Source organism: Euprymna scolopes, chromosome 38, assembly GCF_053919585.1.
Source record: "Euprymna scolopes isolate OS-2025 chromosome 38, ASM5391958v1, whole genome shotgun sequence".
Lineage (NCBI taxonomy): Eukaryota > Metazoa > Mollusca > Cephalopoda > Sepiida > Sepiolidae > Euprymna > Euprymna scolopes.
Window position 1 is genome coordinate 59,418,820 of NC_136519.1, and position 11,747 is coordinate 59,430,566.

Genomic DNA, 11,747 nt, shown 5'->3' on the forward strand with positions numbered 1-11,747 from the left:
GTATCTGTAATTATTGGTTCTGCTATTACTTTATCACCTGCTAGATAGTTTCCTAAGAGTAAAGAGATACCTTTTAATAATAAAGTTGGTATAACATCGATTTATGAATTTTGATTTTATATAGATTTTATGAAATCGTACTTCTATAAAACTCAACTCCATTCCCTTTAATAAAACACAATGTCATACAAAGATCGATTCCGATAGTGGTAATATACCTTCTAGAAACAGAGTTTGAGACGAACGTGTGTCTCGTAAGGCCCGTTTATGAAAACAGATCCACAGGATCTGTTTCTCAGGGCCGTTTATGAACACAGATCCACAGAATATTAAAAATGTATACGTTTTTTTATTAGTTGATCTTTTTTCGTATTCTGCTTTCAAATATAATGTGATTTTTTTTCTACCGAAATATGCACATGAAAGTTTTGATTGTATCGGAAATTGACTATTGAATATTGTATGTCTTACTTTTTTTTGTTGTAATTTTTATGAGATAAGTTATGAGAGTGAGATGCAAGCCATGGTCTCTTATTTGAATGAAAATCTGATTATCGGTCATTTCTGTCATTTTAGTCTATTCATAACTTTTTCTAAGTGTTACATGGTGGGTATCCGCGATTATTATGGCTTCACTAATAGTTTCTACTTCTTTATCATCTAGATGTATTTGGGTTTCTTTATCAACACATCGTGTAAACTCTTCTATTAAAATGAGTTGATGTAATTTGTCGTAATCATGGTTTACCTTTTTCATCCTAAGCCATCCACTGAAAAGATCTGTTTTCTCTTTTGCAAATTTTACGAAAGTATGATTTTCAAATATTTTTAATTTTCTGAATTTTAACTTATATTTATCTGCTATTAATTCATATGAATTCAATATAGCATTTTTCATATCAAGTGCGGCGTACACGTCAGCTGCTCCTTCAGTTAGGACTGATTGCAAAGGTGTTGGCCAAATCTCATCGGTCCATCTAGTGGTGTAGCATCAGATTTTGCCGCCCGAGGCGGCCGGAAAATTTGTCGCCCCCCCCTCCGCTTGCATATAATTACATGTTTTGTCCCCCCCCTGCTGGCATATGACAACCTGTTAAAACCTTCAAAATTCCCAAAAAACCCTCAAAATATTTATTTTCATTGAACTAGTGTTTACATAATTCCCTTCAGATTAATGTTTACACAATTTCCCTTTATTTTAATTAAAATTTAATTTAACAATTTCTTTTCAATAATTTGAATGATATGGAAACATTAATCTGAAAGGAATTATGTAAACGTTTATATGAAACAAAAGAAACCAAATATTTTTCAAAACAAAAACATATAATTCAAATTATAAAAATAATGTTAAATTAATTAATTACTACACAAACAAATATAATATTAAATTTAAATGAGAACATTTGGACACCTGAAAATATTATGAAACGATAAAATCATTTTTTATTTACTTTTTCGTTGTTGTTAAAGTCCGAATTTTCGCAAAAAAACATGGCTGCATCAAAGAGAAGATAGTTAGATGTAGTTTTCTTTTCTTTTTCTTCATAATGTTATTATTAAGAGGCCTCTCGAAGAAAAAAAAACGTCTTGTATCGGCGCTTTTTTAAATCCTTGTGTGTAATCGCTCGGGTTAAGCGCAAAATTTAAGAAATGGAAAGTCACACATTTTAGAAAACATTTTTTTTATAAATTTAAATGAGAATATTTGAAATTTTAATTTATAAATTTAAATGAGAACATTTGAAAACATGAAAAGGTTAAGAAATGATAAATCATTTTTATTTACTTTTTATTGTTGTTATTTCCGAATTTTTACAAAACATGACTGTATCAAGGAGAAGATAGTCCGATGTAGTTTTCTTTCTTTTTTTCTTCATAATGTTATTATTAAGCGGTCGAGCCTCCCGGACAGAAAAAAAATGTCTTGTATCCGTGCTTTTTGAAACCCGTGTGTGTAATCGCTCGGTTAGCACGAAATTTAAGAAATTTGTTGCTAATAATGATTCAGTCCTTTATAAAAATAGTTTTAAAAAATTTTTAATGAATGTATTTATGAATTGAAAATAAGACTATAAATTTATTTTTTGTGAGAGAACTATCGCAAGGTATGAAGTCGGTTGAAAATTTACAAACATACTTTTCTCACTCTTTTTCGGCAAAGTTATCAAATATTCTATCAAAATTCACTCTATCGACAAGTTCTCTCTCTATGGAGAGGATTGCCAAGTCTATAAACCTTGCCTGGCTCATTTTTGATCGAAAGTAGTTTTTTTATGAGTTTCAGTTTCGAGAAATAGCGCTCACAGCTGGCAACGCTAATAGCTCGGGTAAGCAAAATGCACAGCAAGATCACAATATTAGGGACAGTATCTCTGTATATAGTTCAAAAGTTCACGAGGTCCGTTGATTTTATCTTTTTCTTTCCCAAAATACTGTAATCTCTTCCTTTCGGCAAATAATTTATCTTTTTCTATATCTTCGTCAACTTCACCAAGCTGACAATTATAATTATCATCAAGCAGATTTGACGGTGTAAGAAAAACGTATTTACTTGCAAGACTGTGAACTTGTTGAAATCTACAAGATATTTCTTCAGTCAACCTGTCTATGAAAGACAGCATTTCTCATCTCAACTCAGTATGAAACCCCAGTGCTGCATCAGTCAATCGTTCACCACCCGTTCGTTTCTTTTTGCGAATACGATGCTTCATGCTTATCCCCATTTCAGAGCAGAGTTTGTTTGTTTTTACTCGTCTATTGCAGTGTCCACCATCTTTTCTCTATTCTGAGAAGACAATCTCTCAACGCCGTCAGCCTGACAGAACTTTGTTGCAGATCCAACCCCTTTTCTTGAAGATACTTCTGAGCATCATTAATTTCTGGGAGAATAGTTTTCCAAAAGCTCAGAAATAAAAGAAACGGAAACGACAATACCGAGTTGAGAATTAAAGATGCATTTAATCTTGTGGTTGCATTTTCTCCTTCTCTGTGAGCTGTTCCAGGGCAATGACGACTTCCAATAATTTCTTTACAACATCATTTACAGCATCTGCTCGACTACTCCATCTAGTTTCCACAGTCCGCTTGATACTTAGATCGGTCAACTGAATCAAGACGTCCCAGCGATGTGTAATTGCAGAAAAGAACGAGAATAACCGGTCCAGTATGCTAAAAAATGTAACAGAGTGAATCGCTACAGAAGCGGCATTGTCAACACAAGCTTTAATGAATTGTTAGTGCATCGTACAAATAGAGCTTTTAGGTTGATTTCGGAGATTCGTTTCTTCACAACCGATCGATGGACATAATAGCTACATTGTCAAATGCCTGGCCAATACAGTCACCAATCTGAATCCCATCGTTCTCCAGCTCTCTCCAAATCAGTTTAGAAATGTCCTCCACGCTTTTACCTTTTATCTCGATAGAGTGGAGAAACAACTCTTTCACTGTTATTTTATTTTCGTCAATTTTTATGTAGCGCAACACCTCACTCATCTGGTCCTTGTGAGATACACCAAAAGTGCTATCAAAAATTATGCAAAAATATTTGTTTTCTTTGATCTGATCGATGATTTTCTTTCTCAGTTTAACTTTCACCAAATGTTCACGGAGCACAGGGTCATACTTGGCCAATAAATTTACTAATTCTAAAAAATTCCTTTTGTTTTCTTGATCTCTTTCATCATTATGGATGACTTTTCGGTAACCCCGTAGTGCCAGATTCGGCGACAAACCTGATGTCAAGCAATCTAGAATTTCCCACCACTTCTTAGTTTCCTTCTCAATAAAATGTTGCTCTGTTTTGTCAACTTCAGCAAGTCGGATCTCTAGATCCCTCCAGTTGAAAAACGCTTGAGCAATATTAATTGGATATAAAATGATTTTTTATTTCAGAGACATTGTATCATTTTAGAACACTAACCCCCAATTTTATTTTTCTTCATGGAAATAAATTCTGTAAGCTTATTGTTTGGAGGGGGGTTAAGCGATTACGTTTAGTTTTACAAACTTGCCAGTCAGATTCTGGCTTAATAAACATTTCTACAATGTTAGAATAGCCTGGAAATGATGATTAATCATCATTTTAGGTTAAATGAATGTACGAAAGTTTAAATTAAAAAATAATGTTTGTGCTTTTTTCCGACAAGATTTTCAATGTGTCCATATCCAATCGCATTAAACAAAATGAAAGTCGAATAAAACAAAAGAAAATATCAAGGTGTTAGTCTAAAATTCTAATATAAAATATTAGTAAAAAGTATTTCTATTGTAATTATCTATATCTTGTTTTTTGTTTCGTTATTGTTTTTTTTTTCTTGCATTAAAACAAATCAATTTACTACATATCTATGACATTTTCAGTAGTAATAACGGGGCAAATATTTATGATTAGGGTAAACACATGAAGGTATAGAATAGTTAAGAATACATTTACATCCGTTCTTAAGTTGAGAATTGTTTTCTATATAGTAACTATGTTATTTAGAAACTAATGTTTAAAATGGCGAGGGCACTTTGTTAACTATGCTGTTCGTATACCATTTTATTTTGCATAACAATCGTTAATTATTTTCAATTGTTTATGAAATATTCAAATAGGATTTTGCCAACTAAGGACAAATACAAATCGGCTTTGTTTTAAAAGAGAAATGCATTTTTAGCTGTTTCATTATTTTCAATCAATTAAAAGGAAAACATTCAAGAAAAATATTTAGAACCCCCACCCCCGTATATTTAATATATGCCCCTCCCACACACACACTAAGTGCATTTTTTGTTTGCGAAAATATATGCAGACATGAGAAGGTTTTAGAATAATTCGAAATAAAAGAAAAGAAACGACAAAAATAAATCACTAATTAAATATGTAGAAATTTAAAAAGAATCGGGAATCGTATCGGATCGGGAATTTAATACAGAATCGGTAATTGAATCGGAATCAGGACAAAATTTGGAATCATCCCAGTACTAGTATATACACATATATACATATACATATATACACACACGCACACGCGCGCACACAATACACACACACACACACACACATATATATATATATATATATATAATTATAAAACTCAAATGACCTTGTAACGAATGATGTAACCCACTTTCCGGTTTACGACATATGGTTGCGCATGCGCGCATCAACATTAACCCATAACAACGTAAACAAATAAACACAAGTCGCTTCTTTTGCAGATTTTGACCTGCGCACTGAAATATTAACGTTATTATTTCGCAATTATTATTTAACATCGGAAGAGTGGGGGTGTTTTGTAACTATTCTTTATTACAACTATACTGTCGCTATTTTCTTACAACTAAACAACTTGAACCCGTTGCGTTGACAAACATAAGAACAATTGTAGTAAAGCCAAGACTACTACTACTACTACTACTACTACTACTACTCTCTATCCGTCCCTTTTCCTTCCTTCCTTCCTTCCTTCTTTTTTATTTTTTGTTTACATTTCTAGATACAAAATAGTTGTGTGAGAATGGTGAATTTGTGGACATATTTACTAATCTGTTTCGATATTAGTTTTATTTTATTTAAGTTTTATTTTTTTTTTTTGCTTCAGATTTTATTAATTATTTTTTTTAGATTTTCATTTTCTATAACTTGGTTGAAAGGATTCCAATATGGATTTTTCATTCTTATATTTCTCATCGGTAGGTTCATGTGCGTTTTTGCTGCTAAATGACTTTCTTCGGCGTTCGATTCGTAGGAAAATCATGTTTAATTTTCGATTTTTGAGCGATTATTCGGGAAAATAGGTAACTTTACACGAATAGCGAGGATTTTTTTATGTTTGAGTGATCCGTTCGTGATTTTTCATTTTAATATACTTTCATAGAAATGTTTCTGTTATGTCAAATAAAACTATTTTCTTTACGTCACAAGTGTCACGCTCATACATGAATTCCATAGCTAATATAACATACTGACCCAACGGGTTACGGGTAGTCTAAAATATATATATATATATATATATATATATATGTGTGTGTGTGTGTGTGTATATATATGTATATATATGTATATATATATATGCGTGTGTGTGTGTGTGTGTGTGTGTGTGTGTGTGTGTGTGTGTGTGTGTGTGTGTGTGTGTGTGTGTGTGTGCATATATACATATATACACTTAGGGTATCGGACAAAAAGACACCAGACAAACAAAACCCCGACCAGGTAATTAAAGCAAAAACAGATAAAATCCCAAATGAATCAAAAACATTAAAAATCACTTTTTATATTTTTATTTTTATTTAATTAAATTTAAGAAAATTAGACACTGGGAACTAATTTTGGCAAGGTATGAAAATTAAGCATCTACGGAATAAATGTCAATTGAAGATAGAGTTTAAGATCATTCTTAAAGACGATATAGTTTTATATAGGATTCAAGTGCCTCTCGCAGAAATATACCTATTTTTAAATATTTACTCTTGTTTGAAAGTAAGTAAGTCGATTTTTCTAAGTTAGGTACGCATTCTAAAGAGATTTTTCTTGTATTATCTTTTACAATTATCATATTAATAAAAGCATAAAAAAATTAAAATTCTATTACCAGAATTAATCCATCATAATAAATTTCGGTTTAATAATAAATACGTCAGTGATGATAAAATTTTGTTAATAGTTTGAAAAAATCAATTACTCTGTAGTTGTTCGAAACTTGACAGAAATTCGGCAGTATTTAAACTGTATTTGAGGTGTAGCGCTTAGTTCCCATTTAAAATTATATTCCCTGATATGACGATCATAAAATCTGTTTACAGTCGATTTTTATTCCTACTCGCTTAATGTTTCTACAATTCCAAAATTACGTAATTTTCTGTTGCTAATTTACCGTTGTATCATTTAATTATCGGTGATGTTTGAAAGTATTTTTCTTGACAAATATGCTTTGTTTAATTTTTCTAAATTGTTTGGAGCATTTAAATCAACTGCTTTCTTTGAAAGGTTACCTTAGAGAGTTTATGCAACTTTTTTAAAACGTTATTTTACAAATAAAATAAAGTTACATCGTATTTTGATGTTATTATCATTTTAGTTTTTGTGATAATTTAAAAACAATAAATATTTATCATCAGTACCAATAATAAAAAATTAAATTTAAAATGAAAAACAGTCGGGTTTGGAATTGTAAATTAAAGACACATTTTTCCGATTTCGATACCTCCAAAAGTTCCGATTTTTTACAACCTTTTCGGTATAAAATTCCAAATTTTTTGTTAGATTTTATTTATTTTTATTTATTTTTTTATTTTCTATTTTCATCCTCAGAAAATGTTGCCCCCTGGTATTTGCCGTTCGTAAAATAGGGACACATTTTTCCGATTCTAATACCTCCAAAAGTTCCGATTTTTTAAAAACTTTCCGGTATAAAATTTAAGATATTTTGTTAGCTTTTATTTATTTTTGTATATTTTTTCTATTTTCTATTTTTATCCTCTACAAAAGGGCACCTCTGATATGGGCCCTCCTAAAATAGGTACAAATTTTTCTGATCCCGATACCTTCAAAACTTCCGATGTTTTCAACCTTTTCGGTATAAAATTTCAAATTTTTTGTTAGCTTTTATTTATTTTTATTTATTTTTTCTATTTTCTATTTTCATCCTCTCAAAATGCCGCCCCCTGACATGTGCCACTCGTATAATAGGTACACATTTTTCTGATTCCGGTATCTCTAAAAGACCTGATGTTTTACAACATTTCCAGCATAAAATTTCAGATTTTTTGTTAGCTTTCATTTATTTATTTATTTATTTTTTTACCCTCTCAAAATGCCGCCCCCTGAAACGTGCCGCCCGGGGCGGACCTCCCACCCCCGCCGCGCCCTTGCTACGCCACTTGGTCCCCGCTAAATTTGTAACTATTTTCTAAAAAACAGGTGAATATTTCTCTACTCCTTTGTTCATTAAATGGTGGTATTGTTTTATGTATTTTCCTACATCGAAAATTGTATTAAGAGAACAGTTATTAGCATTTTGATTTCTTTTTTCTAGCTATAATCTTTGTTTTTTCAACTTTATTTTTTTTAATTCTATTCTTTCTTGCATCTCTAATTTTTTTAAATTTCTAATTGAAGACGCAAGTTATCGTGGTCATCTGTTTCGAGACTATATGAGTCTGAAATATCGCTATTAATTCTTTAGCTACAATATTTTTATTTCTACTTTTTTCATGGTTGAGTTTGTATCTAATTCAAGTGAGATACAAACTCAACTATGAAAAAAGTAGAAACAAAAATATTGTAGCTAAATAATTAGTCTCAAATTTGTAAACGTTCTGATTTTTGTTACTTCTTCTTCCAGTTTTGTTAAACGTTAAGGTCTTCTAAGGAAAAAAGGCGCGTTTTATTTGTATTTTCTATTTAAGTAATTCAATAAATATAAATATTTCTTCTTCTCAGATTTAGTACCGATATTGTAAACTTCGTTATTTTTTTAATTTATTTTTGTTTTCTTTCTACTTCCTGTCTATTTCTAATTATTTTTATTAAGTTTGTTATATTCTTTATTTTATTATATATATTTTATTTATTTGTTTTGTTTCATAGTCTAACATATATAAATATTGTTTTATTTTTTATTTTGTTTGAATTTTTAACGGTTACAAATGTTGTCTTTTTGTTTTTTAGATTCTGTTATTTTGCCGATTGAAGTTGTGCGCCCTCAATTATATCAACCTCTAGCGTTTGCTATTGTTTTTTTGTTTGTTTTTACGGTTACAAGGGCTGTTTTTTTTTAAATATTTGTTATCATTGACTGGCCAATTCTTTTTTGTAATAGTTATTTTTTAAATATTAATAATATTTAGATTTTATTTAACTTATCTTTTCATTTATTTTATTTTATTTTTGAACAAGTCCCAATGTTTTGTTACATTAGATTATTTTTATAGACAAGCGTTTTTTTATTATATATATATATGTATATATATATATATATATATATATATATATATATATATATATATATATATATATATATATATATATAGCTTTTATGCGTAATAACTGAGTTTGGATAATAATAAAATATATCTTTGGTCATAATATAAGATCAGAAAATCATGTTACAGGAAAAGGGCTGTCCCCTTTCCATGTAAAAGAACATTAGATAAATGAAAATGAGATTAGGATAAGCTTGGACTCGAACCTTGTAAGCAACGTTCTGAAATTGGAATGTTAGATAATAAGACTAAAAATGTCAGTAAAAGAATGAACAATGAAAATTAAAAAATATATTGTAAATTCTATTAAATATGTCAGTAAAAGAATGAACAATGAAAATTAAAAATATATTGTTAAAAAAATAGGTTAGATTAAAAATTGGTTAGGAGAGGATTCTTTGTTTGCAGACAAACATACATAGCCACGTAAATTAGTCACGTTTGAAAAACACACTTCTGATGTCATAGACAAAGGATGATTCTTCATATAGTTCTATGGGTTTGAATTTCAGAGTCTTCTCAGACGCTGAAATTCAAACCCATAGAACTATATATTTTATTATTATCCAAACTCAGTTATTATTTACAACGCATAAAAGCTAGATCAACCTACAGTCAGTAGGGAGAGTTGAGACTCAGTCAGTGGTCAGCTGACCCTTTGGAAGCGAAGGGTAGAAGATTAACCATGTGGATCCAAATTTGTATTGCTGACGTCATCAGCATTCGACCGGTCCAATGAATAAAGAATCATCTTTGTGTTTTTGTAAAACTGTTTCAACACCTAAAAGGTAATGTGTTAAACATCTTATAACGAACTTTATGAACCCTTACAAGAATATGTATCTCCCCTCCTCTGTGCTAAGAACTTGTATACATCTCCAGTCAGTGTATATATGAAGTCCCAAGCATCCACAGAACTGTATAAATGTATTCCCTCTCCCTCCCTCATCATTGTCATATATGTCCCTCGTCATCTCTCAATATGAAACCCCGAAATTGAACAATCAATTCTATCAAATCTATTCTTTAGAACTCTCCAGAAACGCTTCAGAAAAATGTTTTTATTTTCGAATTGTAATGTAATGTATTTTAAATAGTAAAAGTTTTATATCATTATATATTATATAATATATTTTATATTATATATTTTATACTATTATATTGTATAATTTGAATTTTATATTATTATTTATATTGATATACTTAATTTTATATTTATACTAGAAGTACCCGTCGTTGACTGGGTTCAAAAACAGCCTACAGAAAATGGACTGTGATTGATTAAAGTATGATAAGGTTATAAAAAGGAGGGGGTTGTAAAGAGATAGGTTTTGATACTCAAATGTTTTACCCGAAGCAAAATATGATGAAAGTAAAGATAATTTTCGCGAAAATATATATTTTTTTTATCAACTTTGTTTCCATTCGTAGCCAAGAGTGACCAACAAAATGATGTTTCCTTACAAAGAGAAAATGTTATATATATAATAATATAAATATACAAGAAATAAATCTTACCATAGTCAATAAAAGTTTAAAAAACTGGAAATGTTTTCTCGATCATAAAATCATTTCTCTCCGATAGGCTCATAAGAGTAGTAGTTGATGGGCAGAAATCAGAGGCCATCAATGTTAATGCTGGAGTCCATCAGGGGTCCATCCTGGGCCCAACTCTCTTCCTGATATACATCAATGATCTCCCAAAACACATACTTAAATCATTCGTTGACATCTATGCTGATGACACGACCATCTACGCCAACACATCAAAGGCCGTAAATGACAAATTTCTCTCTGATTCTCTCTCCTCTGATCTCGAGTGCGTGGTTCAGTGGGGGAAGAGGTGGCTGGTTACTTTAATGCATCTAAAACCAAGCTCCTATCTTTATATCATCAACGCTCTGATCCCCATCTGACATCGATTGATATGGGTGGCTCTCGTCTAGGGGAAGCTCCATGTTTTGATAAGCTTCTGGGCTTGACCTTTACTCCTGACCTGAAATGGAATACGTACATCAAGTCAGTTGCCAAGATCACTGGAAAAATGGTAGGATCCTTCTACCGCTCCAGAAGATATCTCACCCCTGATGCAATTCTCTATCTGTATAAAAGCCAAGTACGCCCAAGGATGGAGTACTGCTGCCACATCTGGGCTGGAGCTGCTAAAAACAGTCTATCCTGCCTTGACAGAGTACAAAATAGGCTTCGTGGACTAGTGGGCGATGCCCTTTTGTCTTCCCTGCAACCTCTCTCCCACAGGAGAGACGTTGCGAGCCTGTCTTTGTTTTATCGTTACTAGCATGGCAGGCGCTCGTCTGAACTCCAATCTCTGGTCCCTCCTCTCCAATCTTTCACGATAAACATCCACCTAGCTGAAACCACTGTCCAAAATTTTCCCCACTCCTTATCTGTGCCAAAATCAAAACGTAGATTCTATGAACAAAGCTTCTTTCTTATAAGTGCACGCCTGTTTCCCACCTGACTACAACCTGGATATCTTCAAGTCCAATATGAACAAATTCCTGATGAATCGCCTCCTTAAGTAAGACACTTTATCAAATCTACAACACTAACGTACTATACACACAATAACCCTTATCCCCAAGTGGCTTCCGGGCCTTGATAAGTGGTGACTACCTTGTAAAAAAAAGAAAAAAGTTACTTTTATGGTAGAAAAGTTCATTAGTTTGTATTTTTAAGTAGTTTGTAAAAAAATTCTTTTTTAATTCACGACCCGTTTAAAAAAAATCAAAATGGCAGCGACTTTGAAATGG